Raw genomic sequence first — 6,000 nt, 5'->3', positions numbered from 1 at the left:
CAGCTGGTGAAGATAAAAGATAAGATGTCAAAGCTCACATCTTCAGGGAGTCCAGAGTCCAGCTGGAGACAACTTCAAGACAAATACAATTGCCTTGATGGAGGTTTGTCCAAGGTGTAGGCACTAAAGCGAAAGGAATACCTGTTCTGTCTGGCTGAGTTTGAAGGTTTCCCTGAAGACCCAGGATTTCAGCAGAGTAAGGTGAGTAAATGTATGTTAGAAGGGCAGGGAGGACTTTATAGGCAGTGAGAGTGTCCTGTGCAAAGGCACAGATGTGGGGGATGATGGTGTGTTCTAGCAGCTGCTCAGGAGTCAGCATGGCAGTAAACAGGTAGGCACGTGTCAGCTCATGAAGTGACTTTTATGCCATTCAAAGGACTCTAGGCTTTAAGATATAATCTAAAGGGGGTGACTGGAGCATTTTGAGCATGGGAAAGCAGTAAATCTTTGTTGAATGCATGAGCAACAGTATGAAGATGATGTACAGTAATTAGGAATACAGTCATACATTGTTTCATAATGGGGGTATATACCAAGAATTGCATCATTAGGCCATTTAATTGTTATGCCAGCTTCATAGAGTGGACTTACACAAACGCCGTTGGTATAGTATAGCTTAGGCTATATGGTGTAGCCACGGTGGGGAAATTACAGTTTTAAGGCCACATGTGACCTTTTGACTGAATCCAGCTTTTATAGAACAAATCCTTTTATTTTTAATACATTTTAGTTTATCTTTTATATTTTCATTTTATTTTTAAAAATGAACATATTTAAAACACTAAAGAATAAAATAAGTTTCAATGAAATAATCCTCTTAGATTGACCAGTACAATTAGAACATTAATAAGCCATAGGGCTAAATTGATAGCTGCTACACTCAGAATTTAGTTCTAACTTCCTCAACCTAACAGATGTCACTATCACATGAGGCTGGATGGTAAGCATTTCTGGGGGTCAAGTATGTCAATCTATTATCAGCTTTTGACAAGGGTGCTGTGGCTCTGAAGAGGAATTTGTAAATAGTTGTACAGCTCAACAGTATTTTTTTTTAATTACGTCTGCTAACAGCCCATCATGTCAAAGAAGAGCAAGAGAATGCTGGAGGAAAAAACCAGATTTTTAAATGAGGACTTAGAATTGTAATATTATCTTGTTTCTGCTAAAGATAAGATGATCTGCTTGTTAGCCGGGCGTTGTGGCGGGCGCCTGTAGTCCCAGCTGCTCGGGAGGCTGAGGCAAGAGAATCGCTTAAGCCCAGGAGTTGGAGGTTGCGAGCTGTGTGAGGCCACGGCACTCTACCGAGGGCCATAAAGTAAGACTCTGTCTCTACAAAAAAAAAAAAAAAAAGATGATCTGCTTGTTTTGTGATACTACAACTTCAACATTAAAGAAATTCAATGCTCATCAGGATTATAACACTCATAAGGACCACAGATACTTTAAATTAGAGGCAGAGGCATGAAAAGTTGTATTATAGAAATTAAAAGATAAAAAACAAAAGCAAAGGGCCAGGTGCAGTGGCTCACTCCTATAATGCCTGGATGGCCTAAGCGCACAGGTTGGAGACCAGCCTGAGCAAGAGCAAGACCCTGTCTTTAAAAATAGCTGGGCATTGTGGCGGGTGCCTGTAGTTCTAGTTACTCGGGAAGTTGAGGCAAAAGAACTGCTTGAGCCCAAGAGTTTAATGTTGCTGTGAGCTATGACACCAGTGCACTCTACCAAGGGTAACAAACCAAGACTGCCTCAAAAAGAAAGAAAAAGAAAAAAGGAAAGCAAAGCAAAAGCAAAGTGAGAGCAAAGATGATTCTTTCAAGTAGCAATAAGACTGGAAATACTGCCACGGATGCAACTTATAATGTAGCTTATATGTACAGGAAAAAAGGGATGTTCAGTGATGTAGAAATTGTGAAAAAATGGACTGTCAAAGTTGAAGGATGTTTAGATGCCCATAACATTTTTCTTTCTTTTTTTTTGAGACAAAGTCTTACTCTGTGCCCTGGGTAGAGTGTGATGACATCATCATACCTCAAACTCTTGAGCCCAAGAACTCCTCTTGCCTTAGCCTCTCAAGTAGCTGGGACTACAGGTGCCTGCCACAACATCCAGCTACTTTTTCTGTTTTTAGTAGAGATGGAATCTCATTCTTGCTTAGGCTGGTCTTGAACTCCTGAGCTCAGGCCATCCATCCACCTTGGCCTCCTAGAGTGCTAGGATTACAGCCTATGATGTTTCAAAGTACAAACAACTGCCTCTTTAAAGAAGAACAATAACAATAATTATAAATTTCTATAATACAACAACTAAAAATAACTGGCAGCATGAATTAGCCTTTGACTTAACAGAACAACTTCATGCAATACTTCAAAAGGAAAATATATATTTGGATGAATCAACTAATACTACTGACTTGGCACAGGTTTTATACCTCATTCAGGTTATAACAGAAGATTTTCTTTGCTACAAAAATGTTTACTTTATCTGGACACTCTTGAAAACAAAAAGCAGGGAATAGGTGTCTTCAACAATTTTCAAGATAAATGTTGTTTAGTTGGACTGAATTTTGTAAATTTAGTGTATGTATAGATGGTGTGCTTTCCATGACAGGAAAACATAAAGGGTTTATTGTACATATAAAAAAAGTATTAACAGGGCAGTGCCTGTGGCTCAGTGAGTAGGGTGCCGGCCCCATATACCAAGGGTGGCAGGTTTGAACTTGTCCCCAGCCAAACTGCAACAAAAAAACAGATGGGCGTTGTGGAGGGCACCTGTAGTTCCAGCTGCAAGGGAGGCTGAGGCAAGAGAATCGCCTAACCCCAAGAGCTGGACGTTGCTGTGAGCTGTGATGCCACAACACTTTACCGAGGGCGATGAAGTGAGACTCTGTCTCATAAAAAAAGAAAGAAGAATAACAGGCTTGGAGCCCATAGCTCAGTGAGTAGGACGCCAGCCACATACACCAAAGCTGGTGGGTTCGAGCTGGCCCGGGCCTGCTAAACAGCAATGACAACTGCAACCAAAAAATAGCCAGGGGTTGTGGTGGGCGCCTGTAGTCCCAGCTACTAGGGAGGTTGAGGCAAGAGAATCGCCAGGAGTTTGAGGTTGCTGCAAGTTGTGACGCCATGGCACTCTACCGAGGGGGACATAATGAGACTCTGGCGGGGGTGGGGACTTACTTGTAAATTGGATCATATATTCAGGGCAACCTGGGTCTACCCTCAGAGTTTGCACTCCTCAAACTTTCTCTACTTACATTCATCTTGCCTCAGTTTTTCTTTTAGACTGACGGTAATTTGTCAAGTTGTACAGATAGGTTTACTAAGACTAAGCATGAGGCCAGGTACCTTGGCTCACGCCTATAATCTTAGCATTTAGGGAGGCCAGGAGTTTGATACCAGCCTGAGCAGCACAGGGACACAGTTCTCTAAAAAGTAGAGTCAGGTGCCTAAGTTCCCTGAGGGACGCTTTAAACCCAGGGCCTGAGGCTGTAGTGAGCTATGATGATACCGCTGTACTGTAGGCCAGGTAACAGAGTGAGACCTTGTCTCAAAAATAAAGTTATTATGGAAGTGGTTCTAGAAAGAAAGAAAAGAAAGCAAAGAAAGAAAAAAAGTGTGACAAGGGGAACAGAAATCAGAAACTCCCAGCACACTCTGGCAGCCTGCAGAAGATTTCAAAGAACGCCATCCAGTCTCTAGAAGAATGCAACTCCTCAAGGTTCACAAGGGTTAAGTCTGTTGCTCCGTATTCCAGAGAGGCGGAAGCGCCCAGTGTGAACTATGTCTAACTTAAACCCACAAGGTGGACCAGCCTTAACGTCACGCAATGCACGGGAGAAGCTAAAAGCCAGGCAGTCTTACAAAACCTTTCTCCTCCCTCTCATATTCCCGGGGTCTGCTGACTAAGCTGCCTGTCCCGCAGACTTAGCCACCCACCCGGGATCGGCTTGCTCCGGCGCCACATGTCACCAGGAGGGGGTCTCCGGAGTGTGACTGAAGAGGAGGCAGGCCCAGCCGGAGACCCGCCAGGGTCTTCATGGTAGTTGTAGTTTTTCTCGCAGGCACACTTCTCTCCCGCTTTTGCCCGGGAAGTAGCATCTCTTTCGTACAAGTCATTCAAACAATGTATGCCCTAAAGTAGATGCAGCCTAGGAATCCTCAAAAGAAGGTGTGCGAGTAAGGCAGAGCAAAGTAAGGAAGGCAAACCGAAAGCTTATTGGTGAGGAAGAGAAAGGGTTAACAGCTGCTACGCCGGCGCACAGAACGCCCAGCGAGTGGGCGGGGACGGAAAGAGGATGCCGAGGGCAGTGTTTTCTCCGGAAGTGGCTTCACTCCTCCCAGGTCTCCCCGGACGCGGCTTCCTTACCTCACTCGTCTTCGCCCCTCCCCGTCCCTCTAAGCGTTTTGGATCCTGGTTGGTGCTTCCTGGTTGCAGCCGCGGCAGTGAGTACGTGTTGACGGACCCCGAGCCGCCTGCGGCCGGGGGACCCATGCCCACTCTTCCGCCTCGCTCGCCAGGCGCTGGAACTAGCGCGTGCCCCCTGGTCGGCCTCTGCGTCCCCGGTCCGTTCTCTGGTGGCCGGGCGCAGCTCACGGCCCCTCAGCCGCGCGCCGCCCCACAGGGCTCGGCTGTCGGGATGGGGTGCGCGTCTCACTGCCTCTCTCCAAGGCCCGAGGCCTTGGTTCCAGAGGGGCTGGGCGTTGGTGTCCTCCGTGGGGGTGGTGTTTCTGCCTGTTCTTCTTCCATGTTTCACGTGGAGGTCCCGCCGCGCCGAAAAGGAGCCTTTGAGGACCCAGAGCTGTCAGAAGCAGCAGCTGTAGCTGTAAAACCAGAAAAATTTCGGGAGCTGGGCTCCTTCCCTCACGTAAAACGAGGAGACTTGGACTAAATTTACTAAGATTCCCTTTAATCCATCACATCCCGTGAGTCGACCCTTATCTTCAACTTTAGGAAAGAGCTGCCAGTGCAGGGAAAGAACTGTGGCTGGGAGTCAGCAGGCCTGTGTTAGCCAAGGCTACACCCCTGACTCGCTGTTAACTCTGGCAATATCTTATTTAAATTTAAGCTGAATCTAAGATTGTTTCAAATTGCAGGGTTGAAATAGGTGATCTTTTAGGGCCTTTTTAGCTCAGTGAATAAAATAGTTTCCCTGAGCCTGTTTATTCAGGTTTAAAATGAGCGTTTAATTTGATGACTCTTTCAAGTCCCTTCAAGAGCTCTTTACTTTGTGCTTTGAACACTTACGCTATCACATGCAAAGATTTTTAATTGCACTATGTATATTTAGGGTAGTATTATGCTTCAGAGCCAGTTTAGCCTTGCTGTTTTCTAGACAATCAAGGTGGAGAAAAAACTGAGGAAGAATTGGAGCTGGGGATTATATGATCTCTGGAAGGGTGAGGGAGTGTCTGGCAGAAGGAAAAAGGCTGAGGAAAAGTGAAGGAAGTCTTTACAGATAGGATTAGTTGTCATAAAAAGCATATATGTGTCCAAAAGCAACTGGGACTTAGGTGACTAAATTTAGCATAATTTTCTCCCACCAAGATACTTGTGTTTTGTCTTCTTCTCTTTTGTGACTTTTGTTTCACACATTTTTTTCTCTATCTCAGTCAGATTTGATTCAAAGTGGCAGTCTTTTTTTTTTTTTTTTTGCAGTTTTTGGCCGGGGCTGAGTTTGAACCCACCACCTCTGGCATATAGAGCAGGTGCCCTACTCCTTTGAGCCACAGGCACCACCAAAGTGGCAGTCATGTTTGAGAATGAACAGAAACTTTAACCCTAGAGCTAACTTTGTTTCAACTGACACTGTCAAGGCAGCTCAAGAATAAATAAGAAAATTAAGTTGAAAACAAACTACTTATTGATCACATTGAATTGAAAATTGGATTAAAAATGAAATTGTGTATTTAAATCTGCCTGAGATGGATGCCTATGTCATCAAGAAGGAACATGTAAGTTAAAAGTGCTCTGGAAGGAAATAAGACCAAAATGTCCAGAATG

General features: G+C 44.7%; 1 protein-coding gene across 8 annotated transcripts in view; it reads left to right on the top strand.

Annotated features, from left to right (window-relative positions):
- The first annotated feature begins 4,327 nt into the window (after nucleotides 1-4,327).
- ZCCHC7 (zinc finger CCHC-type containing 7) overlaps nucleotides 4,328-6,000 on the top strand; it is a 256,495-nt gene continuing 254,822 nt past the window's right edge. For 4 of the 8 annotated variants that reach the window (XM_053568688.1, XM_053568681.1, XM_053568672.1 and 1 more), the window contains exons 1-2: nucleotides 4,459-4,922; nucleotides 5,656-5,951. The gene's annotated coding sequence lies outside the window, so the exon portion shown is untranslated. The other 4 variants (XM_053568657.1, XM_053568647.1, XM_053568665.1 and 1 more) reach the window with 4 other exon arrangements.

The sequence above is a fragment of the Nycticebus coucang genome, chromosome 2 (genome assembly GCF_027406575.1).
Source record: "Nycticebus coucang isolate mNycCou1 chromosome 2, mNycCou1.pri, whole genome shotgun sequence".
Lineage (NCBI taxonomy): Eukaryota > Metazoa > Chordata > Mammalia > Primates > Lorisidae > Nycticebus > Nycticebus coucang.
Note: the sequence above shows the minus strand (reverse complement) of the source record. Positions and strands in the feature narration are given on the sequence as shown.